Source organism: Typopeltis vanoorti, chromosome 7, assembly GCF_054136105.1.
Source record: "Typopeltis vanoorti isolate ZY-2024b chromosome 7, IOZ_Tvanoo_1.0, whole genome shotgun sequence".
NCBI classification, from domain to species: domain Eukaryota; kingdom Metazoa; phylum Arthropoda; class Arachnida; order Uropygi; family Thelyphonidae; genus Typopeltis; species Typopeltis vanoorti.
Window position 1 is genome coordinate 71,248,973 of NC_143555.1, and position 26,517 is coordinate 71,275,489.

At 35.8% G+C, this 26,517-nt stretch overlaps 1 protein-coding gene across 1 annotated transcript in view; it reads left to right on the forward strand.

Annotated features, from left to right (window-relative positions):
* Positions 1-10,586, forward strand: part of LOC150104769 (rho guanine nucleotide exchange factor 17-like) — a 678,990-nt gene extending 668,404 nt beyond the window's left edge. The window contains exon 25 of the transcript XR_016548547.1: positions 9,506-10,586. The gene's annotated coding sequence lies outside the window, so the exon portion shown is untranslated. The remainder of the gene's footprint in view (positions 1-9,505) is intronic.
* The last annotated feature ends 15,931 nt before the right edge of the window (positions 10,587-26,517 follow it).

Below are 26,517 nucleotides of genomic sequence, written 5' to 3' on the forward strand. Positions count from 1 at the left end.
CAATGTAGCAAATAAAGAACATGAGGTTAAAGACTGTAAGAGCAAAACACCAAAATGTTCTAATTGTGAAGGAGACCACCCAGCATACTCCATGCAAAAAAAAGAAAATGAAATTTAAAAATTAAAAACAGAACAATGTATCATATCAGATGACAAAGAGGCTGTATACCACAACAGTAGCAACATCTGCTTAACCCTCTTATGCTGAGATGGCAACTAAACTGTAAAGAAAGTATCAGTCAGGATGATGACACATATGTCAATCCCACCCTTCTCACAACTAGAACATTCTTGAAAGATATGATTGACTCACTATCTCATTTTGGTGAATGAAAGATAAAATCATTATGGACTCACTCTTGTTAAAAAGATATTGGAACGTGTATCACAGAGGATTAAAACCATGCTTCTGACTCTTTTATTAGATGGCCCATAAACAGATAGCATGGATACCTCCATTCCTCCTCAGGAAGATAAAACAATTAATATATTGAATGCCCTAGAAGGAGTGCAATTTGACATCTTGGATATCTTCCCAGAGCAAATGATGGATATTGGCCATTCACAATTCTCAAAAAAAGAAAAAAATCCAAGACTAATTGAAAACAAAACCTCTCAACATAGGAAGCCAGATGATATTCCCCAAAAGAAATAATGGAAACATTCCTATAATGGAAGTGTTGTGAATTCTGACAAGACATAGACATCAAGGATCTCTTGCAGAAGTATAGACCAATGTTTGTAGGAGGCATACCTGAAGCCAAGTGATGATCTAGCTCTCCATGATGTTAACATCATTCATAAGGATGGGGAGGAATGGACCTGGCCATGGAGGAATTGCAATCCTTGTGGGCAACCATACCCCCTTCCAACTAATCCAAATTAACGTCAATGTAGAAACAGTTGTTATCTGATGCAGTCAGAAATATAATAACAATATTCTGCATCTACTTTCCTCCTGCCACAGATATTTCTTAAGATGTCCTTCATGTCTTATATTGCAGTGACCATTTGCCTTACTTTTAATGGAGGATTTAAATGGACACAATACTCTGTGGGGGCAGTGCCCAAACAGGCATCAGAGGAAGAGTTGTTGAGTGTATGCTCGACAACAATTTCTTCCTCTTAAACACAGGATGTAACACTTTCTGCATATGCCAACCTGAATATTCACTGCCATTATCTGCTCATCCTCCCTTTTTCCACTGTTTAAGCAGGAATGAGATGATAACCTATTTGGGAGTTATCATTTTCCTCTTGATATCCACTTTTCTGCATGGGCAGCTATGTACTGTTCCGCCTTTTCCTCATTAGCTGAATTGTATTTTGTGGAATCTGCTCATCTCCTATCAGCAATGCTGTGAAACATGCAACAGAGTGTATTATAGGAGCAGCAGTTATTAAAACATTAGTCAAAAATGGTGGAATAATGATTGTAAAGCAGTCAAAGAAGCCTAAAAGAGAGGTTGCAGTATTTTCTGCAGATACTCCACAACAAATCTAATTGCTTTCAAATGTGGTCGAGCCCAGGCTAAATACATCCGTAGTTAGAGCCAGAAGGAATCCTGGATCCAATATACTTCTTCTATATCAAAATCCACCAACAGCATAGAAGTATGGTAAAAAATCTGGAAAATGAAAGGCAGATACACCACCCACAAGCTCTCTATTCTAGAACACAACAGTACAGTTGCCAACACACTTGGGTAGACTTTTGCAAAAACATTGGCAATTATACTCATATCCCCTCCCCTATCCCAAATTTCTGGCCAAAAAAAATCAAAGCAGAAAAAACAGCAAATCCAGTTTTCTTTGAACAGCACTGAAAAATACAGCAGACTGTTTACAAAGAACTGAAAGTTGCTTTGCTTAAATGCCATCCGACTGCTGTTGAGCCAGAGTGTAAAACATCTGTGACCATTGTCTGTGGATTAACTGTTGCACCTTTTAACAGATTTTCTGTGAAAGCATATTTCTGGATATCTGGCAGGCAGGAGATGATTATTTGTCTTTCCTAAGCCAGAGAAGGATCCAAGGTGGCCAAATAACTCAATTACTCTGACCAGCTGCTTGTACAAGATTCTGGAAAATTTGGTTACCTCTCATCTTTTATGGTTTCTGGAGAGAAACAACCTTTTTTCCACAACACAATCTGACTTCCAAAAATATTATTCTGTTACTGATCGTCTAGTCTCACTGGAGGCATCCATTACAGATGCCTTCCTAAGATGTAAGCATCTAGTATTGATTTTCTTTTATATGGAAAAAGCATATGACACCGCTTAGAGATTTGGAATGCTGAAAGAGTTACATAATTTTGGTCTTAGAGAGAACTCCCTCTTTTTATCTAATCAAACCTTCCAAGTCCAAATGGGAAATTCACATTTCTGATCCTATAACCAAGAGGAGGGAGTCCCAGAAAGTTCTGTTTTAAGTCTCACGTTTTTTTGCAGTTAAGGTCAACTCGATAACAGAACAAGTTCCTGTTCAGTACAGTACGATTTCAAGCTACTTTGAAAATGAATGAAGGCAACAATAATTTTAAATTTTAAACATATGAAAGTCAGTTCTGAAAGTTTAATTTTAAGACTTCATTACTTCATGCATATAGAACTAAAAACATTACAATATTATAAAATTCTGTATTGCCTTAATCAATTGGAAGCATTTTACATAATTTTTTCATTGTTCTGTTAGAACACAGAAAAAATTTGTGATCTTTTGTTTTCTAACACAAAGCATCACTGAAGCTTAAGCAATAGTGATTTGGCTTTCTCTTGTTTTAAATCTAAACAAAATTTGTGTGTGCACACGACAAGTTATACATCCATTCATGCAATACAGAATCATAAAGAACACCTCTATAGCAGTTGTTAAACTTATAAAAGTTCATCAACATCTTTAGATTATTTAACATATAATTTTTAGGATTTCCATATAGCACAATATCAGGAGTGAGTATTTAACTAAAGGAATTATCTAATCTCCTTAACTCCAACAATACTAAAGGTTTGTGAGTGGGGTCCATATTAAAAAAGGCTTTTTGCTCTCTAACTATCCAGGTAAATGTATGAGTATTTCTGCTAAAAAAAGATTATTCATTATTTTTAAGTTGTTGTAAGATACAAGTCTATTAATTATTTTCCATTAAGACTGTTTTCTATGCAATTTCCCATCACAGAGTAGAGTACAGTTGGTTCATTGACTGTTCTTGCATTCAAGATTCCTACTGTTAATATCATCAAATCCTTTGGATTTTACTGCACGTTCTGTAACAACTTATAGTATAAAATTCTCCACTTCTACTAGAGGATACTCTTATAATGGCTAAATTTCCAATATTTTTGTTCAAGATCTGAGAACCTCTGTTGGTTTTGCTACTGTATTTCCTGACTTTATCCTATTCAAGCAGATCCCACTTGAATGCATCAACTATACAGCAGAGATGCATGCAATTTAGCTCACACTTGTGTGTATAATAGAAAACTGATACCAAAACATATAATTTATACAGATTCATTGAGTTCTTTACAGGCCATCTCATCACCTGTATATAATTCATTCCAGTACTTTGCAAGGTTTTACAACTGTTATAATTGAAGGTCTTTGAGCTGTGATGCATTCCCAGCCACATTGAAATTAAAGAAAATGAGACTACAGATGCAACTGCTAGATTATTCCATACATTTTCCAGATACTGTTTGTCAGTCTTGTATACAGACTATAGACAGCTTATAAAATCAAAGCTAATAACCCAATGGCAGACATTAAGGCAGGAAGCGCTGACAAATAAAGTGCATGAGATTAAGCCTGAAATTCAGCATTGACAGTAAGTCAATGGAGAAACAGAAGACATGAATTTGTTCTTGAAAAGGTCACATTTTTATTTACTGAGGGCTGTAAATACGAATTTACAGACCTTGGTAAACAATGCAAACACACATCTCACGAGGGAAGTGCAGACTGCCAACATTTCACTCAAGAAAGGAATGAATTCTTTACTACTGGCCGAGCAATATACACTCAGGAAGATCTTATCAGACTCAAATAAACTGCATGAGCTTTTTAAAAATAATTAATTTATACCAACACATCTGATTATAAATTAAATTTATATGTGAAGTGCTGGCAGTCTGCACTTCACTTGATAAATGTGAGATGCATGTTTGCATTGTTTACTGAGGGCCGTAAATTCTTATTTACAGCCCTCAGTAAATAAGAATATGACCTTTTCAAGAACAAATTCATCTCTTCTGTTTCTTTTCTGCTTTACATAACATGTTATTTACTAATTAATCTCTTTATCACCGATAGTTTTTCGGCATTGAAACTCATAGATCGTAGTTCTCGATCTTGAGTTTCACTTACTGGCTATATAACAACATAGGATTTTTATCCCTTTAATATTTATTAAGTTGCCAGAAAACTAGCCGGTTGGCTTTTCATTTTAATTTATCTCTTTATTACTACTTATTACCTTGAGTACTGCTGTAACCTTTGGTTTAGCACAGTATGACCTGTGCTGCTGTCCATGTGCCATTAAACTCCTAATCAACCAACCTATTTTTGTACTGGTCTCCAATAACCATCCTTTCCAGTAATCTTGTACATTTTCTTTCCAATCTTTAATTATCCATATCATTAAACCTCCTGTAGCATTCTATTCTCTTTTGAGTGCATAGTATATCTGTATAGAATATACAGATTTCTGTTTTGTTTCTGCTTTACTTCTTGGTTATACCATGAACCTTCCAGATGGCAATTCTGATTTTTCACTTTATCTGTTTTCAGTATCTGGGTCTTTATCTAAAAGGGCTATTCAGTGAAATATCTGAATTCCACCAAGTGTGGTAGTGTGGAACTGGCACATTTGTTTTTGCAAGCTGAAAATACATAGAGGAGGAGGATATACGTTGTATCAATACTTTCTTATATGTTAAGGTTATAGTACCAGTTCTTGGTTATTATCAGAACCCTTTCATTCTTCCAGGATGCACCATGTGAAGGGTTATTGGTATATTTGTTGTACATTTAACTGATTCAAATCTGACTGAAATACCCAAAGGCAGAAAATTAGCCTCTTTTACAAATGGCAGTCATGTCTTTTAGGTGAGCAGTTTATTCAAAACTGCTCACCTGCATTTCCACCAATTTTCACCCAGATATGGCACTGCTGCAATTGTGACTAAAGATAAAGCATCACTTCCCCCACATAAATGACCAAGGCAAATTTCTTCTTCTTCTTCCCATATGAAAAACAGCACACATCTCTTGTAGGCTTTTGTTTGAGAGACACCACATCAATCTTAATCAAAATAGTAAAAAATTTTTATTTTGTCCTGATAGTATTTCCTATTTCCCCAATTGTACAAAAAAGTTGTGTTCCAGAACCAGATTGCCTCCCCTGCACTCTTTTTTATACTCAGCTGGCATAGAAACAAGCCTATATTATGGTTTGCTTCTAAGGCAGTGGTAAAAGTACTTGAAAAATTTGTAAAAAAGAGAATTCAAGAATGGTAGATAAAAAATATGATACTGTATGAGGGTCAACATGGCTTTGTGAAGGGTCAGTCATGTCTTAGTAATTTACTAACTTTTTATAATAGAGTAACAGCTGAATTGGATAAAGGAAATAGCTACAGGATGATTTTGCTGGATTTAGCAAAAGGCATTTGACAGAGCCACATGAAACTCTGGTATGCAAATTAGAACAAATGAAGGGTATGGCACTCACTGGTTAAATGGATAAGATGGTGGATGCTGGACAAATATCAAAAAGTGGTATATGGAGGAACAGAATTGAGTGTGAAAACAGGTGATTAGTGGCGTGCCAAAAGGTACAGGGCTGAGACTATTGCTGTTTAATTTGTACATAAATGATATAGGAAATAACCCGCAAGAAAAATTCAGTTGTTTGCTGATGATGTGAAATTAGGTACAGTAATAGTTAATCAAGACAATGTGAAGAGCTTGCAGGATGATTTAAATAGGCTGTCAGTATGGGTAAAAGTTAATGGGTGTCAGTTTTAATGTTGTGAAATGTAAAGTTCTGCATTTTGGGATAAATAGATTATAAGCCGTGTATCACAATGATGGCACTCTACTCCAGGAAATAGATGAAGCTAGACATATAAGGAAGTTGTCATTCCTCTTCATAAGGCCTTGATATGCTGGCATCTGGATTACTATACTCAAGTCTGGTCCTCTGGGTTTCTTGGGGATGAGGAAGCAGTGGATAGGATTCAGAGCTGAGTGGCCTTGGAATGTTCTCTATGAAACTGAATGTGTGTGGGTTGCAGAAGTTGGTTGATAAGAGAAAAAGAGGGAATATGATAGAAGCATTTAAGTTGCTTAAAGGGTTTTATAGGATAGATGCAAGAGAAATGTTTCAGCACTCGGCTAGAGGGACCAGAACAAGGGGGTCATCCCTGGTAATTGAATAAAGGTGTGGTCAGTAGTGGTGAATGAATGAAATGGGTTGCCAGAGTAAGTTGTGAGTGCTTTTTCTGTTAATGGGTTCGAGGAAAGGTATCATACATTGTGTAGATAGATTGGGTACCCCAGATGAGTCTTTGGATTCCATGGAAGTGCCCGTATAATAATAATAATATATTCAGCCCAATCCAGAAAAGGGACATAATCTGTGCTTCCAAAATACTGACTTATTTCCCACACTTCAGTCCTCTCTGAAATAATTGAGAAAGTTATCAACAGCCAACTTCTTCAGTATTGAGCTGGAGGCCCACCAGTTAATCAGTAACTAATTATCATAGATCCATGAACAGACCTCAATCTTCTCTAAAATAATGAAGAAAGTCAGCTGTTCTGCTAGCTGGAGGTCCACCAGTTAATAAATAACCACCATTATGAATTCCATCACTCTAGATCCATGGCAGAGCATCTAGACTATATCACTCATCTTTGGACACATGACATGGACATGTTTGAAGAGACCAATAGCATTACTCCAAATATTTTAAGATTGGATCTGGCATTGAAGACTACTCAGCAAGCTGCTACTCTTTGGTCTAGCTTTATCTCTTTGATTCCGCACCAATGCAGGAGTGTCCCAAGGCTCTGCTATATTACCTATCCTCTTTCTCCTATACATAAATGGTCTTCTGTCACTGACCAATTACCCTACTCAGTTTTACTGATATTAGTGTACTATATTTCTCCTATCTGACGAAACTTGCAGTTCCCAGACACTCCAAATGTCAAGAAAACACACGTTCATGCATTCTTCAATGGGATTAAGAATAATCTAGTCGCTTTCAATGCTTACCAAACACAGTACTACCTTCTCTCCTTCACAAAAGGGATCTCAATTCACCTTCCCTTACTTATCCTTGATAATAATACAAAAAATCATTGTACAGGATCAAATCTCTCTTCTTGGACTGATATTTACATCTTTCCTTTATTTGCATAAACACATCAGTAACTTCCTCAACCTCCATTTTCACTCAAGATGCTATTTTTCACCTGTCCAGGCATTAGAAAGTTAGTAAAATGATTTTTACTAACTGCAAAAATTTAAAACCTGCACAATCTTGAAATACTGTTCTCATGACTGCAGATATGTACCTAGGATCTGCTGAGTCAAATGAACTGGCATTCATCATTCTTATACTTTCTGGAAAATAAGACTGTTAAACCACATGATTTTTTCTTTTCTGTGACTGTCTCTAACTTTCTGAGCCCCCACCATGGAGTTTTGAATTTTCTATTCTTGCAGACAACTGCACAACACGGTTCTCTGGCTAAATCAGTCAATGTTTTCTACAGTCTGACCTAAGATTTCAGAGTTTAATTTTTGCTTTCAAAGTCTTATTATTATTATTTTTAAAAAATAATATTTGTGCATTTGATTCTGCAGTTAACCTCTCAATCTTTTTAAAACTTTTTTTTCAATATGATATTTATTTTTTATCCTGCTTCAGGCTAAATAGTATCACTTCCTATTTCAAATCTCCTGTATCCTTCACTAACATGAAGATATTGCTATGACTAATAACGTAGTCATTGAGACTCCTCTTATTTCCGGTGCATATTCATCTTTATGTTGGAACATGGTGGTAGTGATAATGACTTACTATTATTGCTAGCTTTGCTCTTTTCTCAAAATTTTTCCGAACATATTTCTCAATGTCTGGCATTCGTTTGCTGCCCTGCTATTTGAATGCCAGCAAGGACCAACTTTTTTCTTTGTCAGCTGCTTTCTCTTATTTATCCTCTTCATGCCCTGTGGCACATAAGGCTAAGATTCTTTCTTTCTACAACTTTCTGTCCAGCTCATCCATCCAGCTTCATTTTTCTCCTTCTCCACCATCCTTTGCCATGTAAGCTTTGGTCTTTCTCTTTTATGCCTTCCTTCAGGGGGTCCAAGTCAGAGCCACCCTTGGAATGTCACTGTGGTTCATCCTGAGTACATGTCCCATCCACACAGTTGATTTTCTCTTGAATACTTTTTGTGTTAGTTCTTTATTTGATATTTGGTTTGGCCAGTAAATTTTTAGAATTTTTCTCAGACATTTGGTTTGGAAACTGTTTAACTTTTGTTCTTGCATTTTACTTATTTTCCAAGTTTCTGCTCCATAGAGTAGGACAAATCTAACATTATTACTTTAAAACAAAACTGAAAATCTTTTTATCTTGTATGCTGCAGATTTCCATATTGGCTGTAAACTTGTGAAGCTTTCTCTAATGACTCAAAAAATTCCACCACTTCTTTCTTAGTAGAACTTCTGTGGGACCATAGGCAAAAATAAGCCTCATTATCCAATTTTCCATTTTGACATTTGTCCACATCACTCTATTTGAAAGTGCTTTCCATTGAGGATGTTTATCTTCACGTTTAGTTTCTCCTTCTTTGCCATAATCATTATTCCATAAATATATCATCTAGTAGAATTCCCACCTGTTTTTGCCTTCCTTGTTTTGGTAATGAAAATTATGTCAACATGGTATTTATTTAATTCTTTTGCCAGTCTCACTTCTTTCTGTTGAAAATTTTTATGCTAATAGTGACTCTTGTTTGTTCCAGTACCTGAGTTTTCACTGTTTGCATTAGTTTGCTGATGAAAACAATGAGGGACCTTGTTTAACCAAGGAATTTCCCAGCTGGCATAACATTTCATCTTGTTGTGCTTACTATCTTTTGGTTTCAGCCAATATAGAATATTTGGTCAGCTAAATTCTAAATCGATAACTCATCCTCATTCCCTCAGTACCCAAATGGATACCTACTAATGGGATGCACCATGAGAAGATGAGGGATTATGTCAGAAGCCCTTGTCAGTTCTCCATGTTTCTTAAAAAAAAAACTACAGAGGTTTTCTCCAAGTTATCTAGCTTTGACCTTAAGTGGCCTCAAATTACTCTTATTCTTAATAAAATCTTTATTACTATCAGAGGTTTTTTGCTATGTTACTAAATAGGTAATTCAATATAATTAATGGTTAAATATGAAATATGACATTTCTTTTTTTTTTTTTTTTTACAGACTTGGGCAATCTGCTGTTCATTTGAGTATAGCATTAGATAGCAGAAGAGCAATGAACATTACGTAAATTAATGGGATTAAAAAGCTTTCCATTTCAAATTGTCTTAAAACTCTTAAACATATAATTATATCTGAATATAACATGTGCCACTTGAATGAAAATGACAATGTGCCTACAAGAACTGTTTGCATTCAAGATTAAGATATGGCCTTGTTGAACATGGTTGTGTGTAATGTTCCTTAACTGCCATGTTTGTAATTTCTTTGGTTACTTTCATGCACTTTTTACTGTTGTTGATCCAGTAGTGTCCAATGTAAAATTTAAGTTTACAAAAGTGTAATTCATAATCATCTGTTTTATATATATATATATATACTGTTGTTACCATTTTGACATATTACACTTGTTTCACTTCCAGTTACATGGGTACTAAATGAAACAATGACAGTGCCAATAAATATGCAGTTTCATATTTCCATATCAAACTTTAATAAATGTGCCAGTATTTTATTTTTATTATTTTCAATAGTTAGTACATTATTGTGAAGATGTGCATATTCTTAATTGGTGCCAAACACTTCCATCAGTGTAACCAGTCAAAATAATGAAAGTTAAATATCACATGAAGTCTAAATAATGACCACTTTATCTAGCTAGGGTCATTTTATTGTACTTATTCCTTGGTAAATGTAGTTGTAAACAAATTATATATAGTAAATTAATGCCGATATCAGATGTTCAGCCCCTGGAAGGATAATCCTATCTTGGTGCCTTTCCGTGCTGCAGCTCAGAGCTGTTTGTAGTAGCAGGCCTGCTGTTTCTCTTTGTAAATAGATCTGGCAGTAACGTGCTGCCAGCTGTACATGTGTCTACTGTTGGCAACCTGCTAGCCATTACAGTAATACAATGATGCCAAAATTGAGTGACTTACACAGTATTTTTGTTTAAATAAACCAGAGTGTATTGCTCCCATGTGTTTGTGTAAATAATATCAACATAGTGGTGAGGATGCTGAAAATAAAAGAAACTCCAATCTATATACAAAAGAAATACTTTTCCAGCTTATAAAGATGTCCTTTACAATTTTACTACTGCTATAAGTAAATAAAAGTTTTTATTTGAGTAGATATTTCTTATTATTTCTGATGATGGTAGTTGAATTTGTTATTTTCTCACACATAAACTGTCAATTTAGTGCAATGGCCTATTGAGCCTATTTTGAAAATCACCACTTGTCCTAATCAGTTCAAAATAACTATCATCTTGCAAAGATAAACTGATTAATGACTGGGATAGCAAAGAATATCATCGTTGCTTAGTCCAACATTCAGTTAAAATCTATTTTGAAATGAATATTTCAGCGATGCCAGATTTTAATTGTCAAACTATAACACTGATTATCTAGATGCTAAAAGGGTGCAAAAAACTATATTTAATCTTTATTGCTACATCTTTAGAGCAAAGATTTTCAGATTATCTCACTATTAACTCATATATGATACTAATGTTATGTATTTCATACACACACATATATATATATATCCGATGAAAGCTTTCTTGGCCATGAGATATGTGTAAGAATTTTATGACTAATTAAGCCTAAAATAACATAAAAAATAAACCTTTCGTTTCTGATTAGTTTCAACCTACTCTGGAGAACTTTATCTGGTTCAAAACATACAAAAACATTTGATATGAGTGCAGAAGGAACAGACTTTTATATTTGAAAGCAAATAGAAAATGGATAATCACCAGTACTTGCTTGAGTTCTTGGAAGAAAGTGGAGAGGATGATGATGACCAGTTCAGTGGAATATTTTCCATAAAAGAGGCATAAAGGCAGAAACCAAATGTCTATCTCATAGAACAATTGGAGTGAATATGTGAGAGAAGGGATTATCAGTTAAGTGGATTTCCTCCTCTGGTTAGCATCATGCACTCTCAGGTTTTTGGTGTACCACCCAAAATGTGTAAGAATTATTCCAAAGTTCGGTGAATTTTGGATTTATGTAGTGTTAGTATTTCTTTTATAAAAAAATGAGAAATAATGTCTTGAGCAGAAAAATACACTTTTTTTTTTTATCGCACAAGAACAAAGGTCATAGCAGTACATATGGTAATCGGTTAGTAGGACAATCACAAACATCCATGCCCTTGGCAGGATTTGAACCCGCAGTCTCTTGGCTGGAGAGCAGATATGCTAACCAGGCTGGCTTTTTCTGGGTGAAGAGACTACAGATGTGATATATTTGTGCAAGGGAAGGTCAATCCAATCACGTCTGGAGATCTGTCTACTATCAGAATAAAAAGAAAGATCTTTCCTGCAAGAAATAAGAAAGGAGTGCATTCTCTTAACACTGGAATGTCAAAACTATAACCTTGATTATCTAGATATAGCCAATTTTTTTGCAACTGTTACATCTTCAGAGCAAAGATTTTCAGATTATCCTTGCCCCTGGTGAATGGCTAGACCCAAGTTTCAGGCATTGGTTATGAAAGATCTTGAAATTTCTAGTGGAGTGTGCTATTATTAGCAAAGGTGTATATAGGATATAGAATCAATGGGAGGTCAGTTATGTGTTTATGTATATCAAGAGGAAGAGAGTGAGTACAGGGTTCTAAATGTAGTCAAATTGCACATTTCAGCAATAACTGAATCTATTTCTGTTGTGAATGGGAGCCCATTCATAAAGTATTTATGAATGGGCTCCCATAAAGATAATTAATGTGCAATTTGACTACATTTAGAACCCTGTACTCACTCTCTTAACTTCCGAATTATTAATTCCCGAAGTTAATAATTCGGGAACCAATTTCTTTCCCACATGTAAACAAATCCACACTTTGCTGCATTATTAAAGCAGTTCTTCCTATTATTTGGAAGTCAAATTTAAGGGCCTGGGTTACACTTGCCATGTTTGAAGATTAGTTCTTGAATTTTATTCCTGCTGTGGAACGTTATTGTTTGGAAAAGAAAATTCCCTTTAAAATTTTGCTTGTGCTGAACAATGCTCCTGGACATCCAACATCTTTAAATAACCTTCACCCTAATGTAAAGGTTGTATTTTTACCACCCAACACTACATCGTTACTACAATCAATGGACCAGGGAGTCATTTCTGCATTTAAGGCTTATTACTTGCATTTGTTTTTATGTTCTGTTTGTTTGAATTAAAAGAAAGAGCACAATAGTTTCTGTAACTTATTATTACAATACAGGGGTATTATTACTATTATTATTACCATATATGCGCTGTTCATCAGGGATCCGAGTTACATACAAATCCGACTTAACATGTTCACTGCCAACTACGAGTATACTCGTAGTTCGTATATGAGCTTCACAAGCCAACTCGTATGTCAAACACCAGTTAACCCTTAATATATTTACCTTAATTTGGACCCTTAGATTCTGGAGAGAAGCCAGAACCTCAGAAGCCAACTATGAAAATACTTGTATGTCGATTACCAACCTCCTATGCCAAGTGCGAGATAATCCATAGTATAACACGTAATTTGTAAATCAATTTAAAACTAATAAAATCAGTAAAAAATAAAAACCAATCAATAAAATAAAAAAAACAATTTATTCAAATTAAGAATGGCACATTTTAAAACAATTTTCCACACACGCAATGGTGGTTTTCCTGACAAACAGGACAATAATAATTTCGCATGTTCGTTTGTTTCGTGTACACACACGGCATGGCTTTGTCAGGCGATTCTTTTTTTCTCTTGGTGGTAAAATTTCCAAATAATGAAAATTCCGATTCCTCCTGATATTCTCTGATGCTGTAAGCTCATCCATTCCAACAAAAACTGAGATAAATTGATCTCTAAATTTTAACGCAGTTATTGCATTTCCAGTAATCATGTTATAAAATTTATGCACATTTTGAATTTATACCTCAAAAATGCATATTGCCAATTTCTTTGGCCATCTAATTGTTTTTCGTAAGGTGGAATAGTAAGAAAGCATTTGATCATAAAGATCGGTGCCTGACATCTCCAAATTATAATCCCTAACGATGTTTGGTTTTAATTGAAATTTACCATTCCGATTTTGCATTTCAACCATTTCAAATCTGTGCATATTTGAAATGGAAAGAACTTTCCTCTTATCCTTCCATTTGCTGACTACAACAGGACCTCTTCTTTGCCAGACAAATTCCCCTTTCTTTAGTTTCCTCTGAATAACATCTGGTGGATTATTTATCAGCGTTCCACACACGTACGATTTTCTGTCAGTAAGCGATTCCATCACAGCTACAAAATTATAAAAATTGTCCATATGCAATACATAACCCTTGTCTAAATATTCTTCCATCAAGTGGAATACAATATCATATGCGTGACCCATTTTCGCTAAAGAGGATTCTGATTTTCCAGTATAGATTTTTATTTTTATCACCAAGCCATTCGATTTGCATAGTTCATAGAATTTCACGGCATATTTATGTTTTTTATGTATTGTCGAAACGCCAGTCTATCGCGGCGCAACACCATTGACTCATCAATACGAGATTACTCGTAGTTGGCGTATGAAACAAAATTCTGCCTGATAATCCGGCTACGAGATTACTCATAGTGACCTTGAAGACGCAAAAAAGGGCTTGGCGTGCGGGAACAATTATGCCCGAGGAGTGTGGCAGCTAACGTGTTAAAGATGTTCTCAGGAAAGTATCTCGTTCATAACCCGAGGACTGCCTATACCAGAAACACTTAATTTAACATTTGTATTGTAAAATTTTTGGCTAAGTTTCTTAGCCACTGTCAATACAGTTATAAGAAAACTCAAAAAGGAACAAAGACTTCATAATTAATTCAGGATAGTTTAGATGCCAGAACAAACTTCATACATTTAGAACTGAAAACATTACAATATTATAACATTCTGTATTGCCTTAATCAATTGGAAACATTTTACATAATTTTTTCATTGTTCTGTTAGAACACAGAAAAAATTTGTGATCTTTGTATTCTCTAACACAAAGCATCACTAAAGCTTAAGCAATAGTCAATTACTTTATGGAATATTTTGAACAACATATTCTGGATGTTTTTTCACCTAAACCATCAGTTTTATACAGATACATTGATGATGTGTTTGCTGTATGGAACTCCTCTTTGATCTTCACGAATTTCTTAGAAAAATTAATTCATTTAACCCAAGAATTAAGACAATTGTCTTCCTTTTCTGGATGTTCTCATTCTATGTTAACCAAATAGCAGTTTACAGTTCTCAATATACAGAAAACCAACTCATACTGGTAAATACATGGTGGTTTGAAGTGATTTTTTTAAGTCACTTCAGACCTCCAGTTAAGCACTATACAGTGAAAATGGAATGGATTTAAGCCATTATTGTAATAAAGTAACATGACATCAAAGTCTAATCTTTAAAGGTACCTGTGGCATAAATATAAACAATAGCCACAGTAATTAACTTTAATGAAATGAAAGTACAGATATTTCTACTGAAAATAACAATACAACATCGGTGCATAGAAACAAATATATGAAAGGAATACAAGGTACATACAGCAGTCAATGGTTTACCAATTAAAAACTGTTGCTGTGTGCTAGAAATGAATATTAATAAATAATATTATCAAAAACTATTTTTGATGGTTACATAAAATGAGAATCTCCCAAACTTTTCGGAGAGAGAGAGAGACAATCATTCAGGAGGGAAATCATCATATAATAAATTAACAGTGCCAAATAATGGAATGTTGGTAAAGAGGGAAACAATGTCAAAGCTGACTAACAAAATCTGACTCTTGTATTTGAATATCCTTGATTTCTCAAGAAAATGTGTGGAATTCTTGATGTACAATCTGGATTGTCCAGTATGGGTAGTTAATAAACATGACAGAAATTTAGCAATACTAATGTGGAAGAGTCAATACAATTCACAATGGGTCTTACTGGATAACCTTCTTTATGAATTTTTGGGAGGCCATATAAACGAGTTCTTCCAAAATGAGAGCACAACTTGTTTAAGGTATTTTGATCCCAACTAATAACTTCATCAAGCAGCTTATTTAATTGTATTTTTGTAGGGTTATAACTAATTTCTTGATAGGTAGAGGTATCCTGTAAAAGGCAGTCATCTTCCTCTCACAGCAGTCCTATCCATTAACACTACGAAAGCAGATAAAGGAAAAGCTTTCAAAAGAGATATATTGTTCTTTTGTCTTAATGAAAACACCGCACAGGTTTCAGCACTAGATAAATTGCATGGAGGTATTTGGCTTTTAAAGAGTAAAGCAGCAACTTCAAAGTGTAGTTTATTAGCATCTTTGCTTGAAAGTTCCAACAGATTGTGTTTGATGTTGTGCAAAAAAAATCAAGATACTGGAGAAAGTGTAGTAAGTAAGAGATCAGAAGTAAGAGAATGAAGTGAAAGACCAAGAGAGTGGTATTGAAGAGACAGAAGTGCTTGGCAGTAGAAACAGTAGTAGTGCAAGAGAGAGAGAGAGAATGGGAATGCAAGAGGAACAGGGAGACATGGCATAGGAAGAGTGGATGTTGAAAGTAGAAGTGAATGTGTGTATGGAGATGGAGTATATTGTGATGTGGATGGGGAATTTGAGAATGATCAAGGTGATTGGGCAATGGGAGGGGGGCTGACTGGGAAATCACAACCTACAAGTGTCTTGGATAGGACTAGTTATAGATCTAAAAATGAACTGCTGTGTTTGTTTACAAATGCCACAAGTATCAGAAATAGGGAGATAAAATGGTTTCAATAATTAAGTTCATTTGCCCCAAAATCATTAGAATAAGTGAAACATGGTTGAATAAAGTTGATATCCTCTTCATTCAATCATGTGAATGTATCTGAAGGCCATGTTTCACTTATTTCATTGATTTTGGGGTGAATGGGAGTGCTGCTGATGATAGCAATTATGACCATATAAGGTAGACATCAAAGAGGGAAATAGTAGCAATGGTTATGAGGAAGTGTGGTGTAAAGTGTAGGTTGACAGAAGACATATTGAGTTAGATGTTGCTATAAGCCAGGGAATGTGGAGATTCGTGATGAAGAAATATATAAACAACTTGAAGCAGTGAACAAATGCCACACGGGTAATTATTATGGATAATTTTAATTATGGTGGTATAAATTGGAATGAAGAGACAGCATTTGGGAATAAGGAAAGTGAATTCGAGTTAACTATCTCAGGCAGCATGTAAAGCAGGGCATGCAAGGATCGAGAGTTTTAGATCTGATCATGTCATTAGAGGATGTAATTGTCAGTGGGGTTTCACGCTTTCTCCAGTTGGTGAAAGTGATCATGTGGGTTATGGCTAGCCATATCCGGATGTGAGGAAAGGATATATGTGAACTTATAAGGCTGGTGATTATGGCAAGCTTAGGAGATAGCTTGGTGGGAATTGGCAAAGAAATATATAACAGCATCAAAACGTGAATGTATTCTGAAGGCCAAAAAGCTGAATAAGGTAGGTATAAAATGGATACATAAGGGGTTTGAGCATGAAATCTGGAAGAATAAGGTATTTTGGAGGCAGTACAAGATGAATAATGATAATAATCGGTTACATAAAAAGTATAAAGAACAAGCTACGAGAGCAACTCAGTTAGTAAAAAAAAACAAGAGTGCAGTATTGAGCAGAAATTTTCTTTGCCTGATGACAAATCAGGCAAAGAAAAACCTTAAAAAGATTTTTATATATGTGTTTTATATATAACAAAGGCCCATCACCAACCTGTCCAACAAAGTTAAAACGAGAAATAATATCATCTCAAGGCTTGCTGGAACAACCTGGGGTTGTGGTGCTGATGTTTTAAAGTCGTCTGCACTAGCCCTTGCATTCTCTGCAGCAGAATACTGTGCCCCTGTCTGGGAAAAAAGTGTGCACACTAACGTTACAGACACCCAGCTAAACTTTACCATGCGTACAATTAGTGGGACACTGAGAAGCACCCCTCTCCCCTGGCTGCCTATCCTATCTAACATTGCTCCACCAAATATACAGAGACGACAAGCCTCAATTAAAGTGTTTAATAAAGTAATGAGCAACCCGCTCATTCCCCTGCACCAGAACTCATAAATCCAGCTAATATTTGCCTAAAATCATGAAACCCTTTCTGGTCCAACAATCTTCCAACAAATGGTTTCCTGGTTGAAGATCCCTGTGCTCTGCAGCCTGGTTTTGCCCTTCCTAGGAAGATTTGGTCATCTATCAACAGGATCAGAACTAACCAGGGCAGATGTGGCTACCTACTACATAAGTGGAGACTATCAGACCACCCTTATTGTGACTGTTCCCCTGTGGCCCAGATGATCATTCATATTGTGAATGAGTGTCCAAGATGCCAATTTCATGGCGGTGGCCTCCAGGACATCCATACGGTGATGGATGAGGCCCTGGATTGGCTTTCTGGTCTGGACATTGACCTGTAGCTGCTTTTGCCATAAGAATAATTAAATAAAATAAGTAGACTAATTAGTATATCTGGAGTTGTGGTGAAGGCACTAGAGAGATTGGTGAGAAGTAGGATATAGAAATGGGTTGATAACAGCAGTATTCTCTGTGGTTGTCAGCATGGGTTTGTTAAAGGGAGATCTTGTTTTACTAACTAACTTATGTACTATAACAAGGTGACAAATACTTTGGACAGGGGATATGCATATGCAGTGGTGTACTTGGAACAATGCCACATGACAAGTTGTTAAATAAATTGAAAGAGATGGGATTGGATAACAAACTTCTGAGTTGGATCAGAATGATGGGTTTAACTGGTGATATGCAGCTGTTTGCAGATGATGCAAAATTGGGGGGGGGGGGAGCAATGCAGAGTAAAGCAAAAGTTATGGCCTTACAGGAGGACTTGAAGGTTGTAAGAATGAGCAGGTAAGTGGAACTATCAGCTCAGTGTTGCAAAGTGTAAGGTTTTGAAATTTGGATGCAAAATATATGCTTAGTGGGGAAACTTTAAAGGAGATGAGAGATCTGGGAGTGGTGGTGGACAAGGACCTGAAATTCAGGGACCACATTGCACAAGTTGTGAAGACATCACATCATATAATGGAAACGATGCAGAGAACCCTAACATGCAGAAATAAAGAGGTTATGATTTCACTGTATAACGCATTGATCAGGTCTCATATGGATTATTTTGCACAGATTTGTTTGCCAGGTTTTTCACAGTGACAAGGATTTGTTAGAAAGGGTCCAGAACAGATTCACAAAGATTAGTGGTCTTTGGAATGTGGCATACAAGGACAGATTGAGAGAATGTAAATTGCAAAGACTGGGAGGGGGGGGATGTGATTGAGACATATAGCTAGTCATTGGTTGTTATCATACCATGTCAGGTTGACATGGAAGAGATTTTTCATAGAATGAGAGATGTGGTAGAACAAGAGGCCATCTGTGGAAACTGTATAAAGAGGGTATGAGCAGAAGAATGAGGAGAAGTTTAGTGGTGATTTGTTTTAATCATTTTAAGAAGTACCCTTAACAAAATGGACAAAAGGAAGATTCCTTCAGATTAAAGCACTGAGCACAAAAAAAGAAGAAGATTATTACTACATTAGAGCAGAAACTTAATGTGATTGAATGACATGAACACAAGCCTAGAAACTCTAAAATAAGATGAGATGCTCAAATGCCTGAATATACAGTGTGGAATATTTTAAAACATGCAAGGGAAATAAGAGAAAAAGGTAAAGTTGCACCAATTTTTTTGTGGTTTGCAAACATCTACAAGAAATAGAGCATCTTTTAACTCTATGGATTAAAGATTGTAATCAAAAACATATTCCCCTTAGCTGAGCAGCCATTCAAACAAAAGCTTTCAATTTGTTTAAGAGTGAAAGAAAAAAAAAAGTAGAAGAGACTTAATGCAAGTGTTATCTGGTTTGATCAGTTTAAAATTCACAGTTCTGCTGCATAATATTAAAATTACTGAAGAGTTAGCCCATGCAAATGAGGATGTAGCAGCTAAAATTCTTGATATTATAAAATAAAAAATCGAAGATTGCGGATACACTGATCAAAAAATTAGCATGAATGAAACTGATTTATTCTTGAAAAGGAAGCCTTGAACAACCTACATTTCTAAGAAAGAAAAAGCCCAACCTGGATTTAAAGCATCTAAAGATCACTAACACTTTTATTGGGAGGCAATGCTCAAGGCTATTCTAAATTGAAACCGATGCTTGGTTTATCAGTCTTCAAATCCTCGTGCTCTGAAAGGTTGACCACTTCCAGTTATTTGACAGTCAAAAAAGCATAGATAACTCAAGCAGTAATCAATGACCAGTTTTCAAGCTTATTTTGCCCAATTGTTGTGAAACATTCCAGGGAAAGCAACATTGCATTTAAAATACCATTGATTTTAGATAATGCTTCAGATACTCCAATTACACTTGGTTCATTGTGTGAAAATGTAAAAATAATTTCTTTGCCAGCAAACGTACCATCTTTGTTGTAGCTGATGTTCAAGTGATCATTGACATTTAAGGCTTACTACATACGAAAAGCATGTGAACACGCAATTGCTAAAACTATGAGACAATGCAGTTTCCTTAACAGAGTTCTGGAAAAATTATAACATTTAGTTTAATCCTTTATCCAAGTGTAAACAAACAAAGTTTGTGCTTGAAGTATCTTCAGGACTGAGGCAACTCGTGGTAAAGGTTGACCAAGCTCTCATCGCTCCTTGTCTTAGTATCTCCCATAATGCAAAGCACATCTCATTGTGGACATGTATAATGCTATGCATTAAGGGAAGGGGCACTACCCACACAGGTTTCGACATTTATTGACAGCCTCTATTTGGCCTGAATCCAGCTTGTTCTTCACCAAGCTTTTCTTCCACAATTCTTCTCAACCGTTTCTCAAGTATACTTGCATAGATCCAGGAATACTCAATAGGGAAATACCTCTATAATTCTCACATTCAGTTTTATTTCCCTTTTTATATATGGGTACTATGAGAGCTCTACTCCAATCATCGGGAATTCATCCCACTGTCAAGGCTTTCTGAACTATGCAGTGCAGCCACTGTAAGACTCTTATACCACCATACTTCAGCATTTCTGGTTGAATATCATCTACTCCTGCTGCCTTTCCACATTTCAAGCCTTTGATGGCTTTTTCTACTTCAAGTATGGATATGTATTCCTGACTGCATGCCTGGTCAGTGTTTTTTACCACTGCGCTGTCATCACTGCTTGTTCCATTTAGCAGTTTTTCAAAGTAATTACTCCATACTTCAAGGATATCTTTTTCTCCGGTTTTCGTGTCACCTTTATCATCTCTAATTCCTTTTACAGCACTCTTTCCTCCATTCCTAAGCTTCTTCAACAACCTCCAGAATATTTTGTCACCTTCTTGATATTTATTTTCTATATTCTTGCCAAAGTCCTCCCATGACTTTTGTTTAGCTAGTTTTACACACTGTTTAGCGTTCTTATATTTGTCTCTGTATTCTGTAAGAGTAAAAGCTGACTTATTTGCCAGGAACTTTTGATATGCTTTCCTCTTTTCCTTCACTGCCTCTTTAACTTCCTGTGTCCACCAGGGAGTTCTGATTTTTTTTATGCTTGCAGACAACCTCACCACATGCCTCTCTAGCAGAATCAATCAATGTTTCCTTCCGAGTTTCCCACTGAATCTCCAAGGTTTGATTCCTGTTCTCAAACTCTTTCATTTTTTCTTCAATAATCTTTGTGTATTTTAGTCTACAATTCACATCTGAGAGCTGCTCAACTTTTATTCGCTTTAAAACTTTCTTACATGTTATTCTTTTCAATATGAAATTCAATTTTATCCTGCTCAAGACTAAATAGTGATCACTTCCAATTTCAAATCCTCTGTACACTCTAGTGTCCTGCATCAGGGAGAAAACATCACTATCAGCAATAACATAGTCAATGAGACTTTTCTTATTCCTTGCCTCTTCTCTCCATGTGAATTTGTGCACATTTTTATGTTGGAACATGGTGTTAGTAATAACCAGTCCATGTCGTGAGCAGAAATCCAACAGATATTTGCCATTATTATTAGCTTTGCTCTTTTCTCCAAATTTTCCCAAAATATTTTTGTATGTCTCACAATCATTTCCTACTCTGCTATTTAGATCCCTAACAAGGACCAACTTTTCCTTTTTCATTGCCTTTCTCTAAATCCAGAGTAATTTAGTAATAAGGTGAAACACCTTTTGGCAACTCATATAGGTAAATATGACTTCTCCATTGCTTCCACCTTGATATCACCACCTCTGGGTTTGGCTCCCCTTAATGCATAGCATTATATACATGACGCAAGGGGATGTGCTTTGCATTATGGGAGATACTAAGACAAGGAGTGATGAGAGCTTGGTCCACCTTTACCACAAATTGCTTCAGTCCTAAAGATACTTCAGGTGCAAACTTTGTTTGCTTACATTTGGATAAAGGATTAATCTAAATTTATTACATATGTGGAGTATCTGACCAGAAATACTCAAGTATGGAGGTATAAAAGTCTTACAGTGGCTGCACTGCATAGTTCAGAGGGACGAATTCCAGATGCTTGGAGTAAAGCTCTCATAGTACCCATATATAAAAAAGAAAATAAAACAATGTGAGAATTACAGAAGTATTTCTCTATTGAGTGTTCCTGGTAAGATATATGCAAGTATACTTGAGAAACGGTTGAGAAGGATTGTGGAAGACAAGCTGGATTCAAGCCAAGTAGAGACTGTCAGGATCAGATTTTCACTTTATGACAGACAGTTGAGAAATCATGGGAATATAACAAAGATCTGTATTTAAGTTTAGTAGATCTGGAAAAGGAATATGACAAGGTGCCAAGAGGGAAGCTATTCAAAATGCTAGTTACATGATGTCAATGGGGCATTATATCAAGCAATACTTAGTCTTTATTTGAGCTGTAAGTCAGCAGCTAGAATTGAAGGAAGTACAGGAAGATGGTTTAATGTTAAATCTGGTGTCAGATAAGGATGTACATTATCGCCTCTGTTATTCATTATCTATATGGATCACATTATGAAGGAAAGTGGAATTAAGCCTGTCATGTGTCACCTTGGTTCATACACAAAATTGGAGATGTTAATCTTAGCTCTTTGCTTTATGCAGATGATGTTATATTTCTAAATAAATCTTCTACAAGTCTGCAAGATCCCCTGACTAAATTGAATAACTGTTGTAGTAGATATGGTATGAAGGTCAGCATTAAAAAGACAAAGACAATGAAAATAGGCAGAAACATTGAAATATCAACTGCATTGTGAATGGAGAACCTATAGAACAAGTAAAACATTTCAGCTACTTAGGCACGATTTTTAGTGAAGATGGTAAATTAAATATGGAAATAGACAACGAAATCAACAAAGCTGGTATGGCAGTCAACTGAAGAAATTTATAAGGAATAAGAGAGAAATTAGTCAAAACACTAAATTAGCTGTATACAAGACAGTGTTCAAACCAGTTTTAACTTAAGGATCTGAGAGCTGGGTCAGAAGTGAAACACTTGACCCAAGACTAGAGACCGTAGATATGAGATTACTGAGAAAGATTAGGCGCAGGAACAGATGGCATCAATGGCAATATCATATTAAAAACAAGGATATTAGGAAAGAACTTGCCACTGTCAGCATCCAGGATGTGTTAGCAGAACTAATCTCAGGTGGTATAGTCACTTAAACAGAATGGGAGAGGAAAGATTAGCAAAACAAGTATTCTCTGCCAGGTTGGCAGGAAAAAGACCCAGATATAGGTGGATTGATAGTGCCTTAGAAGATAGAAATATAAGATTTGATAATGTTGGAGTCTTGACAGGAAACAGAATAATTTGGAGGAAAATTGTAGATAGGAAGTTAGTAATGATGTAAATTTTTCATGTAGTACTATCATATCCTATACACCCCTTGAGGGTATATATCAGAAATTTGATGATAACCTCATTTATTCTCAAAGTACCTCTTGTAACAACATCACATTAGAGCATCTCAGAATTCTGAAATCCCAATTATCCTCCTCAACAGACAACTGAATTCCGACTGAAAGGCTCATACATTGGCTATTCATAATTATTTTTCAGAAAATAAAAACTTATACTAACTATGAGGGCTGTTCAATAAGTAATAAGACTAATTTTACTGTCGTGAAACCACTCATCACAATATTAAATTCTGTGGAATAAAGAAATGTTGCTGTCTGTATTAACAAAAGAAGTTGATAGATGGCGTATACGGGCTGATGTGCCAGAGTGTCACGTGACTAAACACAAGCTTGTTTCGGCGCGCCTACGAGCCGCGACCAGTCGTCAAAATGGAAGCGTCCTTGGAACAGCGTTATGCGATTAAATTTTGTGTGCGTTTGCAAAAATCGGCATCGGACACTTTTAACATGATACGCGAAGCTTTCCACAATGAAGCAATGAGGGCAAGTGTTTTTCGCTGGCATAAAACTTTTATGGAAGGAAGGCAAAATGTGGAAGATCTTGAACGTGAGAGAAGACCTTCAATGTCCATCACAGAGACAATGATCAACACAGCAGCGATTATCATCAAGGAGGATCGCAGAATTACAGTACGCCAGCTGCATGTTGTCCTGAATATTTCTGTGGGAAGTGTTCACTCAATCATGGCTGAACATTTGGGACTGAAGCGTGTTTGCGCTCGATGGATTCCCAAACTCTTGACACCGGAGCAAATGCAGCATCGAGTGGATGTGTGCACAGAATGGAAAGAGACTGGAACAAGAAATCGACAACTTCTTAAAATGCATCATTACAGCAGATGAAGCTTGGTTGTATCACTATGACCCTACAATGAAACAACAAAGCAATGAATGGAAGCATCTGTCTTCGCCTACCCCCAAGAAAGCAAAAACTGTAAAATCAGCTGGTAAAGTTATGACCATAATGTTTTTTGACTATGAAGGCATTGTTTACCAACATGCTGTAGAACCCGGGAATACTGTAAACGGTTCATACTATGCGGATGTTTTACGGACAAATTTACAGCACGTCAAAAGGAAGTGTCCATTGCTGAAGAATGGCTTCTTATTGCACCATGATAATGCAAGGCCACATATTGCTGGTTGTGTAGTGGACATTTTGCAGAAGAACAACATAGATATCCTACTACACCCTCCATACAGTCCTGATCTCGCACCGTGCGATTTCTGGCTGTTTCCTCAGCTCAAGAAACCACTAAGAGGCTGCCATTTCGAAAGCAACAAAGCATGTGTAAAAGCTGCAGAGGCGGTTTTGAAAGAACTCTCAAAAAAAGGACTTTCACATGTGTTTAAGAAGTGGATGCAACGTTGGGACAGATGCATCGCGTCTCACAGTAGTTACTTCGAGAAAGACCATGTAAAGGTAATCTGTTTTCTGTATAAATATAGTCTTATAACTTATTGAACAGCCTACGTATTAATTATAATAACTTTAATTAACACTTCCTATATTTCGGCAACATTACATTACCATCATCAGGGATCACAAAGCAATGACGTGCATGCAGGCACTAACATTGAGTAAATGTGACTGAAGTTGGGCCTAAAGAGTCCTAAATAGCACACTCTAGTGGGCTAAACTTGGTGGTCTTGGCCATTGGGCTGAAGATCTCAGGATGAGTGCTTCCCAAATTCGGTGCAGTTTCATGCACCCAAATTTGCTGAGCCAGATTCCAAAAATAGCCTCTCGTATGTATTTACTGCAGTGAAAAAGAGTGGCCTTCTTCCAGCATATCCTGTGGTGAGTGTCCAAAGCGTCTGTAATGGTGGAAATTGAAGTAGTCCACGTGTTCAAAAATTCTGATACTGGCTGTTCTGCCTGTTTGACTGTAGTAGGACAGTTTGCAATTGTAAGGGACCTGGTAGGTCTAGGTAATATGGCTGGTCTTTGGTGAAGCAGATAAGGGATGCTTTTTTTTGTTGTTGTTGTTGTTTGTAAGTGGTTGTAAGGCAGCATTTCTTTAGGATTTTTGTTAATTTTTCAAATGTGTCCTGAATACATGGAATTGTGTAGACAACTGAATATCTTCTCTCAAACTATATCATCAGTATAAAGATTAGACAACACTAGACTCCGAATGAAACTCCTCTGGTAGTACAACTCAATGGCTTCTATTGACTAAATATCCTTGTAACCAGGCTAGTAACTGATTATCCATTGCCCATCTTATTTAATTTTAACAGCAGTTTGTCAAATGGAACTTATCCAACTGAACAAAAATTACTGTATAGGATCTCCTTCTGTCCTGTTATAAAATGTAAAAAGAAACACGACCTCATTAACAAACTAATGCAAATCTACAGAAAGAAGTCTATTCTTATCAATAGACATTTGTATTCTTTTTCAAACTAACCTATCTAACACTTTTGCCACCACATAATGTTCTACAGCTTGACACCATTAATTTTGAGTTTCCCTTATGAAAATTGTTTTACATGAAAATTTGTGTCATAAAAAAAAAATCACCTAAAGTGACTTATTAAACAATAAAATACTTTCAAAAATTTCAGCAAAGTACAGATTTTTGAGTTACATGACTTGGCAGCAATAATTTTTCCAAATTAACGTATTTTGAATTACAAAAAAGTAACTGCTAAGTCAACTGAAAATTCTACACAATGATGAAATTTTTTTTGTAAACTGTAGTGATACGTTTAGGCTTTAACATGTTAAATTTGCATCAGTAACTTTTTTTTGTTAGTAAAGTGTTTTTTAATAACTTATCCTGCCTACTACCTGACCTGGTGCTGCCAAAAGAAATTAATCCTTTGTGTAACCATCTTTATTAATCAAAGAAGTCACTGACATCAGAAGCCCCTAACTTTCTTCTCCATATTCAATTATTGGAGAAAGCATCAAAATTGATCAATTCCTAAATAAAGAAAAATTAGGTCAGTAAAAGATATACATGCAGATAACTGGGTTGTGAAATTTCTTACATTGAAATATCAACTTCAATTTGCAAACCTCCATGTCAAGAAACTTTTTTTTGGTTTCACAGTTAT